This window comes from Aptenodytes forsteri, unplaced genomic scaffold, assembly GCF_000699145.1.
Source record: "Aptenodytes forsteri isolate BGI_AS27 unplaced genomic scaffold, ASM69914v1 Scaffold212, whole genome shotgun sequence".
In the NCBI taxonomy this organism is placed as follows: domain Eukaryota; kingdom Metazoa; phylum Chordata; class Aves; order Sphenisciformes; family Spheniscidae; genus Aptenodytes; species Aptenodytes forsteri.
The window spans coordinates 1,321,628-1,336,302 of NW_008795487.1; positions in this window are offsets into that span (position 1 = coordinate 1,321,628).

Here is a 14,675-nt window from a genome sequence, read left to right on the forward strand (position 1 = left end):
GCACCCCCAGCCTCCTCGCTGGTGGGGTGGTGTGAGAGGCAGAAAAGGCCTTGACTCTGTGCAAGCACTGCTCAGCAATAGCTAAAACATCCCCGTGTTATCAACACTGTTTTCAGCACAAATCTAAAACACAGCCCCATACAAGCTACTACGAAGAAAATTAACTCTACCCCAGCCAAAACCAGCACAGCATGCTAGACGTTTCAGTCATTTCTTAATGCATTTGCTCCTTAATGTTTGCACAGCTCTCTCACTTCATCTCTTGCTGCAATTTTTCTCCACCCTGAAAAGACAGTTGTGATCAGCTTTCATCTGCCCAAATAACTCCCTATTTAATTGCTATTATGTACCCCCAGCTGCAAAGACAAGTCAATAACACACCTTATACACATGCAGAGCAATGCTCTTCCACGGAAGGACTACTTGTATGCTATGAAATTTGGGAGTGCTTTCCAGGGGTTAAAACTCCTTGACGTTCCCAGCAGTACATTTACACAGGACCTGTGCACATGGCCTGTGCAGGAACCACAAGGTACTCTTGCAAAATGTCAGTCCAGATGAGCTGCAGACTGGGATTTCAGGTCTTGAAGAAGCAGGAGTAGAAGCAATTCACAATAAAACGAAAGAGTTGTAAGGGGATGTACTTTATTCTTTTTTTTGTTTGGGGGCCAGAAGAACTGTTTCTTGGTGTGACCAACTTTAGAGGGAAATTAAAACTACAACATATTAATCATCTTAAAGCTCCTAGAGACTCATGAAAGGCAAATTATACTGCCTGGAAATGTTAAAATCATCTTCTATTTTATATGAAAGCACAGGCATAAAAATGGAAATAATCCCCTCAGGACACAATCCAGGGAGAAACAACAGCATGACCCCGAGTTATAAACAGGAAGAGATTTTCAGTGTACTGCAGGGGATTTAGTGAAGGGATCCCCATTAATGTTAACAGGAGGCAGAGGGATGAATCCCACGCACTGAAGTGCAAATTTAGCCCTTGATGTCAAATGTTCTGAAAACCAGGCAGCTTGCTACTGCCTGTGCATCCAGCCAGAAGCAGGGATGAAAACAGTTAATTGCTTTCTGACATTTGAGTTGAATCGAGGACACAATATAAGCATATGGAAACAATGCCCTTTTTAAGAAATCTGGGAGGTAAGTGCCTGCTTCACTGCACAGACATGGGATCCCTCGCTCTGCAGCTCTCTGGCAAAATCTAATGTGAGCATCATTTAGATTAGACGAGATTAACCTTGAACTTCATTGCCCATGCAAACAAGACAATCTAAGTGCACTAGCATATATGCTAACCATTTTTATCAAAACATAAATGCATCTCTCTGCAGGGCTTTTAAGCAAATTACAAGCCAAAATGAACATAAAAGTGCAAAATGAGCTATTCTATTGTAAAAAGCTTGTGGGTTTTGTATCATTTTTGAAGCTTTTTATGCTTTGTTATGTTTAGCAATATAAACTATAAAATGTTCTGATGTATTCTTCTTTCACTGCATTTTCTCAGTTGAAGTTTGTCTTTTTATAAGAAAAGAGCTGAAATATTGAAGGGAATGCTGGTCTACTGAAGTAAATGATATATTTCTCACTGTTTTGGAAGAAGTTCAGATTTCATTCACTTCCTTCTTGTGCATCCAAAAGTGAGGGGAGAGAAACAATAGAAAATAAAAATTAAAGCCAGTGGAGGGAATAATGGCAGTGCATAACAACTGGAGATTTGACCCTAGACTTAGTCATGTGAATGCACAGTTTTAAAATATGCCACAAGCTCCAAGACTGCTTTTTCCCCCTTGTGATTAGGGAGTACTACCTATTCCTACTGACATCACTTGAGGAAAGAGAACAGGTTAAGTGCAACATTTATGCAAATTATTATGATTTACAAACTTGGGGGGGGGGGGGGGGGGGGGGATGAGGGCAGGGCTGCCTTGACAGGCTGGAGAAGTGGGCTGACAGGAACCTCATGAAGTTCAGCAAAGACAAGTGCAAAGTCCTGCACCTGGGCTTGCATAATACCATGCACCAGGACAGGCTGGGGGACTACTGGCTAGAAAGTAGCTTTTCCGAGAAGGCCCAGTGGTCCTGGTGGACACCAAGCTGAGTGTGGGTCAGCAATGTGCCCAGAGATGAAGACCAACTGCATCCTGGGCTGTATTAGCAATATCACAGTCAGCAGGTCAAGGGATGTTATTCTGCTTGCTGATCATCTGTGGGGCCACTTCTGGAGTAGTGTGTCTAGTTTGGGCTCCCCAGTACAAGAGAGATGTTGACAAACTCGAGAGTTCAGAGAAGGGCAAGTGAGGGGAGCTGGAGTGCATGGCATAAAAAGTGAAGTTAAAGGAGCTGGGGTTATTTAGCCTGAAAAAAAGACAAAGTGATGATTTAACTACCATCTTCCACTATGTAAAGGGGGGTTGCAGAGGAGATGGGGCCAGACTCGACTCAGGTGCACTACAAAGAACAAAAAGCAACAGGCACAAGTTGCCACAAAAATTCTGACTTAACATAAGGAAAACAGTGTTCATGGTGAGGACTGTCAAATACTGGAATATCCTGCCAAGAGATTTTGTGCGATCTCCATCCTTGTAGATTTTCAAAACTAGACTGGAGAAGACTCTGAGCAACCTGATCTAGCTTTGAAGCCAGCACTGTTTTGAGCAGGGTGTGGACTAGAGACCTCCAGAGCTTTCTTCTAACCCAAATTACTCTCTGATTTTATGTGAGGTTTAAAATATTGCTCAATTCCACAAACAGTTCTGCAGAAGAAGAGACATTACTATAATCTTTATCAAGGTCTAGCTCGCACCGGGAGGGCACAAGAGGCCACTGTGTTTACAAATGGATAATATTCAGCCAGAAAGAGGCTCAAACTCGCATGCAGGGATCCTTCCTTATCTTTTTAATCACTTTGCACCTGTACTTCAGGACCACATTACTAGTGCGAAGTAATATGAGTCACAGCAAACTATCCTGTTTTGAAAGTGGTCGGGGAAAACTCAAAGGATTTTCCTCAGAAAATCTTTCAAGTATCATTTAGAAGCTTTTCTAAAGTGAAATTTTGGCATATAGGAAAGTCTTTGCTATAGTTTTTATTCCATGTTTCATTGACCTTTTCCTGGTGGAGAATATGAACGGCAAGGTGGTGTAGGTATCCCTCTCCGTAGCCCTCTGTAACTTGTCCAGTCGTACTAGGAATGGGAAGCCCCACACTGATGTGGCCCAGCTGCATAACCTTGGCTCAGACTTCTGAGGAAATTGCTAAGTTTGAGAAAGAGCTGTGAAAAAGTCTGTAGAGCAGACATAAGGAAGATAAAATTGCAGACAGGTAAGAATTCTGAGACAGGATCATTAGTAGCTCAAGGATTCAAGAAGGAAAGCACTGGCATGGAAAGTTATAAAATCCTAAAGAAAAAAAAAAAGAGAGATGCTGGCCGAGAACAACTCAGCAACAGCATCTATGCCATGCAGCAAAACAGTTCAATCCTTCTCTTCCTGACTAATGCCTACCAGGCCTGCAAACACTCTTGGAGTGTCTTATTGGGGTGGGGAGTATAACAAGCCATGTGGGTTGTTAAATACAGGCTATCTTTTGTGTGTGTTGGCCAAGACATAATTGCCTTATCCTTTAAAGCTGTGTATACCTTGCTTGCAGGGTCTCTGCATGTGGCTAAACATGCCAGAACAAGTGGCCCAAAGAGGCACAATCACAGGAGTACAATTTTGAGCTTTGCAGCAATGTTTGGGTTTGCATTTTGGGGTTGGAAAAAAAGAACCTTTTAATCTGTCATCTTATTAGTCAACTTAAATTGATGCAAAAGTATGCAGGTTGTGTGGACAAAGCCCTTAGGAGTATTCATGCTATTGTCACTGACAGCTTTCTATGTGGTTACTCTGCCTGTGTATTTTGTAATTAATGTCATTCCCAAATAGGCAATTGAAGACTAGCATTTCTCAAGGGTTTTCAATGCAGAGCCACTCTTCTTTACAAACTTTGAGCACTGAGCCATGAAACCAAGAGTAGCAGCATGGTTTTAGGCAATTTATGCATAGTTGATTGCAGTTTTAAAATTATTACTCTTAAGCAAAATTGCCTGCATTCAGTTTATAGTAGTGGAACTCCTAGAACTTGAAAATATTTACAAGAAAGAAGTAGTAGCAATGTCGTTTCAATTACCAGAGACTGAAAAACCCACCAGTATCTACTGCACACTGCCAGGGACCACCACAGTCTGTGCCAAGGGCATCACGTCATCCTCCAGAGAAACCACTCTCCATATCTTCTACCAAGTTCCTTTTATGCTAGAAATCTCTGCCAGGTGCTTGTTCTTTGTCAAGAAAGCAGCATTACAAACAGACTCCTGGCTGTTAGCTCTTTTACTCTATCTTATTTAACAGTCCAAATTTTTTGCTTCCATACCCATTAGAGCTGTTGATGTTAAGCAACTAGGCATGGAGTTCTCTTGAGAAATTTGTTTCACAAAACTTGGACAGGTTAAGCAAAGATGCTCTGACTTGTTAAGAAATTCTCCTGGCAATACTTCCCTTCTTCATTGTGTCCTCAGATGGTCAAAATGATGGAGGCTTCACAAGAGCTTGCCTGAGGTAAGTTACAGTTAAAGCCTTGGCTCACCAAGCAGCTGGGACCCTCACTTAGTGGAGGGAGACACCTTTGCATGACAGCAGATGATGGTCATGAAAGCATCACAGGCTCAGCAAGACCTAAAACCCACAGAATTATTCTGGTTCCAAATCTCCTTAAAGAGGCTACACTTCCACATCCATAAACCATAGCTGTTGGCATATTTGCCATATACCTAACATTACCCCCCTTTCCTGCAGCAGTATGTTGCCCATGGGGGGGAATCTAAGCTGAAATCTAAATTCCTCAGTTGAAGTTGTCAAGCTGGCTTCTTAGCAGTGACTTATAGAGCCAGGTATCGTTATTGCTCTAAAAGATGCAAAGGGAGGAAACTGAGCAATTAGGGGAGCTTGTAAAACCCTGTCAAGCTGCAGAGTGGTCTATTTATTTTCCTATTGATCTTGCCTTTCTTTCTTTGAGGAATAATGACTGTCTCATCAAATTCCTCAAGTTCCCAATGTCACACTGTGCCTTAACCTTTGTAATGCTAAAGATCTCAGATTTGCAATTCTGTATTCTGTCTTTCACTCTGTAATCTTTCACCTAAACTGCTGTGGTGATATTTTTCCTGTGTGGTTCTCCTGCTGTTATCCTTGTGCTTTTATTCTCATGCCCTTGCACCTCTAAACTCAGGTATCAGATTTCTCATGGGAGGTGATTGCCCTGGCATGACAATTGCCCCTTCTTCCCTGCTTTTCCCTATGCCGTATTGTTTAATTTTTAGTTTAGTTATATATCTGATAAGTATTATCCACTAAAATACATGGACAGTGCTTAGCCAATGACTTACCCTTCTGTGAAGATGTCCCAGAAACAAGCCTGAAGTCAGTGTTCACATTACAGGCTATTAAACGAAAGCCTGCTTTAAATTTATTTGACATATGTTGTTGGCATTTTTTATTTTCAAGGAAGCTACAGGATATTGTGAAGCACTTGAGACAGGAATGCTGTTTTCCCATGAGCTACTTCAACACCAAATGTCATGGGCACTGAATGTCACCATAATCTCCTAACTGCCACCACAGAGCTAGGGTACCAGTCTGAGCATCACTGACTATCTATTTATCTATTCATCTTAGCTTAAAAGTATTATTTTACTTTTCTATCCTTGGGTTTACAAATACTGAAAAAGTTCAGAGCATTTGAAATCTGAAATCCTTTCTGCAGACATAACTTTCAGCATAAATAGCACCTTACGTTTCCTCGTGGTTTGGCTGCAAGGACTCAGGCGACTGTGGTGTTGCAGGTCACTCGGACATCTTCCTATCTCTGCTGTGAGAAATCACTGCACACATGGACCTCTGCTCTCCCAGGACAGCTGCACTCAGTCAGCCACATGGGGTACTCACGCCTACGATATACTTTGTGTATATACATCATTGGGGTAAAAAAATGAACCCTGCTGAGGACATTTTGTCATAGCAGATAAATCAAAAGCAGGTCGAATGAGAGAGCTAACCTAGTTACTTGTAGTCCCTAAAAATGTTCCAGGCCAGGTGTTGACATGAACAATGTCAGAGTGACCAGCTCAGCACTGCAGCATACAAAGCCCTGCCTCTGGGCTACTGGGGCTTGAGCCAAATGCATTGCAGGAAGCCTGTGGTTTGCAGACCTGAAGGTGCAGAGAAGAGCCTGGCACAAACAGAAATGAGTCTCACTGGGAGTCAAAGAGTCACAGAGGAAGGAAGGCGGAGGGAGCTCAGGATGCCCATCTAGCCTTTCCATAGGTCAGATCAGCCAGAATGGTGTCATTCCTTCAAATATGTATCTAACGCCATGGATCAAGCTTTGATACATTAGTACTTTCTAAACTTGTATTTATAATTTGGGAAGGAATGACTTAATTCCACCTCAGAAGATCCAATGGAACAAGGAGAAAGGGAAATCTGAGTATCTGTAGATTATTTGGTTTTTTCATTTGAAAAGCGAGGTCTCATAGATGAGTTAAATACACCTGGCTGGCAGCATTTTAGATGACCTCAAGCCATGGCCTGATGTCACACAGGAAGAAGTTTAAAAAAATAAATTAAAAAATATTAGAATCTAGATATAAAGGCAGTAAATAATTCTCCCCCTGCAAATAAAAAGAAAAAAATGCTTAATCTTTAATTTACATTGAAGTAAATGGTTCTGTTTGACTTGCAAATATTTTTTCTCTGTAACTTGAAGAGGGACATATATCTAAAAGTAATTTTAAATAATAAATAAATGAATAAATATATGTTTATCTTCTTTCAGTCTCAGACTTTTCTTAATTTGTTACTCAGTCACCAGAATGAAATGCCTGTTATTTGTCCAGTTACATTTCTGAGTACAAAACTTATATTCTGGGAAAGGAAATCTAGCCCACAGTGGTCAGCTCTTCTTCTAAAATGATATCTGTGATGAAGACAGTTTGTACTAGAAATCTTGTTTTCTTTCCTGAATTTTTTTCTGAATTGAAGCCTTATTTTTCTTACAGCCATCCCTGGGTCAAGACAGCTACACCACCATAGCCAAGCTTTTTTGCAGTTCTACATTATGAGCTAGAATAAAAACAAAAACCCTTCTTTCTCCTTGTATGCACACATATATTAAATGACAGATGCCCTGTTGTAATATGCAGAATTGTCACTCACCATGCAAAATGGGCCAGATTCTCTGATCTGGTATCATTGCTTTGCGCTACATTGCAAATATAATCCAAACCTAAAGCCTTGTTAGCTGACATGGTGAGGATTATCCCATTGCAAAGATAATCCTTTTGGACACAGACCAAGCCTTAGAGTTCTTCTGGGACTTATTCCTTTGCTGTAACTATAGCAAGGAAAGAGGGGAGTTGCTAAATGACAAGAAAAAATAATTAGCACCTCACCACATCACACCAGGCAAACCCTTATGACAGCTTGTAGCCTGCCTGTAATAGGATTGCCAGAAGGACTTCCCCCAAATCTAGCAATGTGTGTGCAAGGAGGTGGAGAAGGTTGAGCTAGATAGTGTAAGCCTTCTCAACTGACTAATTATTTTCAGTGTCCGGGGTATCATGTTTAACCTGATTCTGAGTCTCGTCTGAGTCCCCACCGCCAGTCTACAAGGTAGCAGTATGGTAATACTTACACTAAAAATGCAGTCTACAGAAAGGACTTCAGATTTCAGATGCTCTGAACTTTTTCAGTATTTGTAAACTCTAAGCAATAAGTATGTATCATGGGATACTCAGAGATAAAATAAATAGAGATCTATCAAAAAGACTGTATATTCAATAATCTCTAAAAGACTTTGTCAGCGCACGTTCAGGACACTGTAACAGAGACCAAGAAATAGCAGCCAAAAATTATTAGGTCCAATATATTGAATTAAGGAGGAAAAGAAAGGATAATGTCATAATCCCCAAAACCCAAGGCAGTGTCCTCATACCCAGTCAGAAGACAGCCAAGCCTGGAAAGAGAGAAGGGGCAGTCCGGGCTGGGTTGGCACTGCCTTGGATCCTGCTCCCTGTCAGTGGGGCTGGGCTGAGCTTATCAGAAAAGCCCGTGGAAACAGCTTCCTCTCTTCTCAAAATGCAGGCAGTATGCTGCCCCTGAGCTGCTAGCTGACGTTAGTAGCAGGAAGATTAGAGGTCAACCCTATCTTTAGCTCTCTTACTATGCAAGATGATGCCAGGCGCTTGGAGAGCAGAGGATCATTAGCAGAGAAATGAACGAGTCAGATATGGAAATTGGATTCCTGCATTGCAAATTGCTCTGAATTTTCTCTTTGGAGATGGATGAACTTGTGGATAGGAGACCAGAATGGTCTTGGAAGAGACCAGCTCTCCCTACGGACTCCCTGTGAGCTCAGGCAAGTCACCCAGTCTGTCTGTTTGCCAGGTTTTTTATCTGTAACACAGCAAGAGTAATCCTTTGTTTCCCACATCCTGTGAGCATGCATTGTTCCATTTTCTGAAACAAAGACCATCCCATCTGTGAGCCGCACTGAACACAAGGACGTTTTGTTTTTACTTATTGACATCCAAATAATAGCAATAACAACAACTGACTGGACACCCTGGGATGAGTTTTAAAGCGGATAAGGAGAGGCCACTTAAGCCATTTTTCAGTTTAGATTATAATATGATCCCATCATAAACTGACACATCAGTTCTCCCTAGTATGGGAGAAGAAAAACATAATCCAAAAGATATGCATAATCCAAGAGATCCTCCTAGGCCAAGGACTTCAGTAGTATGAAGAATTGTTTAGGTGTTAATAGCAACTGTAGTTTACAGAGAGCAGCTGACAGGTATGTCTGGGGCCTCCTTTACTAAATGGAAAAACATCTCAACCTTTCTAATACATGAGATTTCTTCACGCTTGTATAAAACATGTGAGGTTGTTCTCTTAAAATACAACTGAATAATGTTCACGCGGGTCTTGGCTTCCACTAGCGTTAAGCAAAGCTTTGCATTCAGTGACCCACATACCTACCATCTGAACACTAATGTCTGCTCTGGGCATACACCACTGCTAAACTCATTCTCCTGTCTGGGCAGATAATAAAAGCAGTGTGCATGGGTGCTGCTGCTCAGACAGCCCATGTAAAGACAGCAGCAGGGCTCCTGGGCGTGCAGCATCTGAGCACGCTGCCAGGGGGCACTTCACCAGTGGGACCTGTGTAGAGCCCTGTAAAAAAACCCTGTAAACAACCTGCCTGTTGTGTGGAAACCAGAATGTTCCCTACTGTAAGGGTAATTTCATTCATTAACTGAATTTTTAAGCGTTAAAACTACGGACTGTCCCCCATTTTCTCATGTAACTACAGTTGAAAGCTGTTGAACTAAAAACTAGTTTTAACTAAAGTTGAAAGTACCTCAGCTAATATTTTCAGGGAGGCTGTGGCTATACGTCTGAGCTGCCGTATGCATTACAGCGAATGGCTGAGCTGAAAAAAAAAAAAGGAATTTTTATATGAAGCTCATATACTACATGATCCGTGCTGACAGGCAAAATCCAGCTACCTTCTCAGTTGTGATTTTGTGCCAACATCAAATGCCTGTTTAGGAAAGCCCAGTGCAGTACACACCTTTGCTGGTGCTGGAACACTCTGGTTGCTACAGAGATGCTTTATTCCATTTATATGAGGAATTTGCTGCCCTGTGCTACCACCTCATTTTCTTTAGACACTTATAGAGCTTCATAAGGTCAGCACGCCTGTGACATTTGAAGAATTTCTGCTCATGTGTTTATTTCCTAGAGAGGTACCTGCAAGTGAAACAGTGGACTGAAATATCTGTTTTGCTCTTTACCTCTACAGCAATGGTGTAGGAGTGGTCTTGGTAATTTGTTCATTTTCACATGAGTAAGTACCTGTTATCAGATAAAACAGGGAGATTACTGGGGAATATATTTTGTTTGGTAAACATTCAGCTTTGGCCAAATAAGAAAGAACTAAAAATCAGTATCTTGTTTTTGCATTTCTGAAACTAAGACTGAGGTTCTGTTGCCTTAGTGTAGGTGCCTAGGGCCATCTGAATACCCCTTGAATACCCCACTTGGCCCCCACTGTAGAGCAGCCTGGGATTTATCTCCCAGCTCTGTATAAATCGTTCAGCTATCCTAAGACAGATCAAATGGCATTAGACACTTATATTTACACATCTGTATCCCATCCTCAATGTTTTGCCTTTAAGGACCAGGACTTTGATGCCATACACAAAAATAAGGGAAATGAGGTGTTGTTGTCTCTTCTCCCTCCCCGACAGCCCCTGAATCCTGCTTGGTGAGTCAGAGGCACTGGTCAGAGGCATGAAAGATCCAAATTCAAATCCCTGTTCTGCCTGATTCAGAGCAGGGATTGCAACCATCCCCAAAGACACCTAAATTATCAGGTAAGTGCAGAGTATGTCCTGTTATACTTTATGTAAAATGAATATTCATACAAACAGGGATTCAAACCTACATTTTTCAGCAAGGTCCTTAATTAAATTAGCACTGAGATTTTCTTCCTCTTTCTAGCTTGAAGAATATTTAGCAATGTGAAGTGTAACAGCTGTATGTGAAGAGCCTTATCCTGGAAGAGTTTATAAATGTTTGCAAGTGTTTCATTTTAGTGGCCAAATCAGAAATTCAAACAATTATACAGCTCAGATGTTATTGTTCTCTCAGCTTTATTGTGGTCTGCTAAGGAAAAGCCAGTACCAATGACTGATTATGGAAAAGCCCAGCACATAATATATGCAAAGCATTCAGTGTGGAGCTCTTCTGTGAGGAATTGCACTCAGCACCCCCATAAAATTATGATGGGTGTATTAGGAAGGAAAACAATTTTCTGTATCTAAATATTTATTCAGTTTTTAGTATGTTGTAGCAAAAAAAAAAAGTCAACAAACCCTTCTGTTCTTTTCTATGTCCTTGCCTGAATGAAACTTTTTGATTACAATTTTTTGGCACAGTTGGTCTTACTACTCGCTGCCAATGGAAGATGTCACCCTGAGGAAATTTACTATATTCAACGGGATTAGCATACTCTGCATTCATCTTTCAAAAAGCTAAATAGAGGGCCTGGGCTAGCTAGAGAATGGATGTTCAGGGGCTTTTGGACTACATTTAACAACCAGGTCACAGGTATCGACTTTTCCAGTCTAAGGTCTTCCAGGTTTCTTTGAGTGCTTCTATACTGGTGTTTCACCAGAAGTACACTTTTGAAGCAGATTTCCCTGTTGTGCTTTGATTCACATTGCTGAAGTGTCATCAGAGTGCACAAACTAGATTACTCTTGAATTAAAGTAAACTAGAAGATGCGTGCCAGGAGCACACCTAAACCACTCCAGCTCCTAACTGGCATGTAGTCCACCAGAGAAAGCAAGACCTAGTCCAAAATAAACTCCCCTGAAAGGCGTCTCTCAGATCTTCACAAACATCTGCTTTGGTCTGCAGACCTGCTCCTATTCATTTGTTGTATGTACAGCGCAAACGTAGTCTCTGCATCTTACCTGTGAAACAGCACATCCTTACTCTGGAGGGAGCAGTCACAGTGGTGAGGACAGGGAGGATGCATATTTGGGCAAAGGGCACTTGGTGTCACAGGGTGGGAAGAGGTGACAACTCCCCAGTGCCCCTAGGAGGAATGGCGGGACCCCTTGTACACAGGGTGAGTGCTTCCTTACCTGCCAAAACTTGCTGTGTATTCAAGAGACATCCAGGCACAGCTGGGTCAAGAGCTGGCCACTCCTCACAGGACTAAAGGAAGCCCAGGAGAGTGGGGAAGCACTGCCTGCCTCACTGGGAGGAACGCAGAGGGTTTTGAGAGCAGTAGGAAATGCTGCTAGACATGGGATCTGGGTCAAGGTACAGCTCCCTGTGCCAGCTCTGCATGTTACAAGACCTGTGTACGGGGCATCCTGAGGGGTTACATGGGTTGGGGGTGGATGGGGTGGATGGGGTGGATGGGATGAATGGTTGCGGTGTTTGGTCAAAGGCTCTGCAAAGGCCCCTCAGAGCAGCATCAGCCCTGAAAGTTCTGGAAGGCACAAGCAGATGGCTTGGAAGGGCCCTGCTGATGTCCTACCTGGATGGCACGTGTCTCCTTCCCAACCTTCCCACCAGCCTCCAAACCACCCAGCCAAGCAGCTCAGTGGCAGCCCTGTCAGCAGGTGCCACTCTTCTGAGCCCTCATCCAGCCCCTCACCCCCATGTCTAAGCACAGCGCTACTTGCGAAGTCTGCAGCTCAGCCCTATTGCTTACAGACAACGTGAGAGATGCAGGTAGCCTGTTTCTTGGCAAGTTTCAATCCCTTTTTCTATTTCAAACTGCTCTTCAGTTTTGCAGAGTGTCGTTTTATCTCTCAAGATCCCATGGCTGTCGCCAAGGGCAAGCCAAACACCTTCATGCTCCTACAAACCCCGTTTACCATCTTCTGTGCTTCTACTTTCTAAGTAACTGCAAATTCCTTAATTTGGGCCTAGATTGAAAGACTGGCTCTGCTTCCTTTTTTCTACATGAACCTACGGCAGCAGGTATGGACGGACTGCCAGCCACACCAGCAGAGAACAGCCCCCTCCGTCCATCCTGCGCCTTCCCTTCCATCATCACTGCCCATCATGGTACTGTCACCCCTGCAGGGTGCACTTCTGAGTCTAGTCAGGTACAGGTGCATCCAGCTGACACTGAATTCAATTCTGACTTTTGGAGACATACGTGTACACGGCAGTAAAACTAGTTTTTTAAAAGCAATCTGTTCTGCATGCAGTCTCTTGCGTGGGTTTCATGCTGAAGTAGGAGACAAACTTCCTTTAAAACACTTCCCCTATTTGCTGCCTTCTTTCGAGGGCAAAGGAACAAAGCAGGAGAGCACTAACGTGGCAAAATTAAACTACTGTTCTGGTTTTCCTCTTTGTTCCTCCGTAAGTGGGGATGGTGCCTGCAGCTTCTCAGATAAGGAAAATCATGTATTTAATTTACTGTGTAGTATACATTAACTTTGAACAAATGTCCTCATCTTGACTGGCAATGGAGAAAATCAGATATCTTTATTGCTTCTGTTTATAAAGGCCCATTTTATCAGCTGAAAGAAATACCCATCTACTGTGCAGTTTTTTCTCCTGATGTTAGTTATCTGACAAATAGCAACTGCTCGCTGGCGGGCAGATTTAGGTGTAGGAGAAATCTTTATTTAGACATAGGGAAGCCTCAAAGTAGGAGGATAGTAGATAACTATCCAAATACTTCCGCTAAATAGAAGACTTCTGAAATAGCAGGCATGCAATGTCTCTAGTTCTCAGTGGGAATTCAGTAGCTTGAAAAATGTGTCCAGTAATAAATTTCTTCTATAAACAAAAGAGCAATCTTGCAGGGAGCCATTGTGGAATTGAAAAAAGTTATGTCTAATCACATTTTTCTACTCTTCTGGAAATTACAGCAGACACCTACAGAAAAACCTGCAAAAAGATATGTATCCTAATTACAGATTATTTCAACCCAAATCACAAAAGTTCCATGCATTTTTCTTAATTTAATGTATACATTAATTAATTAGCAAACAAAAGGAAACAACTAGGCAGCAAAATCACTTGGCTCTTTCTAATCAGTCTCCAGCTGCACAATGCCAATTGCGTGGTGTTAGCTGCAATCTGCCACTGACAGATGTATTCAGGTTTGGAAGCTGTTACTTAACCTAGAGGCAGTGACAGTGTTTGGATAATTCTGATGTTATCCTGAGAGGATTAGGATATAAACACAAATTTAAACTCTCTTCTCCGATGCGTATTTGAAGATGATGTACATTTGCAGGGACTGGCTGTCACAAAACTGATTTGGCCTATGTTTTTATTTGAACATACGTGGTTTCTCAAAGGAAGTGGATGGTAGGCAGAGATGAAAGCAAGGCAGTGCCTCTGATCTCTGGGATGTCATTTCCAAATGAGATCACCTTCACTGCACATTTTCTTTTTCCAGCACTGATCTGGGGAAATTTAGAGAACTACAAACACACTCTTTTATTTTCAGAGTTTTAAAAAATTAGACTAGGTACTCATTCACTTCTTTTTCTTCAACATATAATGCATGTCATAGAAACAATTTGGGGCTTTGTTGTTTTCAGGGTAATGTAATTTCCTGAGAACCGAAGTAAACAGTATTTTCTGAAGACAGACACAATGATACCACCAAAAAGCTTCTGTTTCCTCCTCAAATCCACAACACCTTTTGAACTCCTTTTATTGTCCCCAAAGAACAATAGCAATGCAGGGAAACTATACTTTAAGTAGTAGGAGCATCACCACTTTTCAGAGGTCAAATGTAAAAGCTAGACTTGTATTTTTATACACAGTACATCATGAAATATGTACAGTACTTAAAGGGGGCTTATAAAAAAGATGATGGCAAACTTTTTAGCAGGGCCTGTTGCGACAGGACAAGGGGGAATGGCTTTAAACTGAAGGGGGGTAGATTAAATCTAGATATAAGGAAGACATTTTTTACACTGAGGGTGGTGAAGCACTGGCACAGGTTGCCCAGAGAGGTGGTGGATGCCCCATCCCTGGAAACATTCCAGGTCAGGTTGGACGGG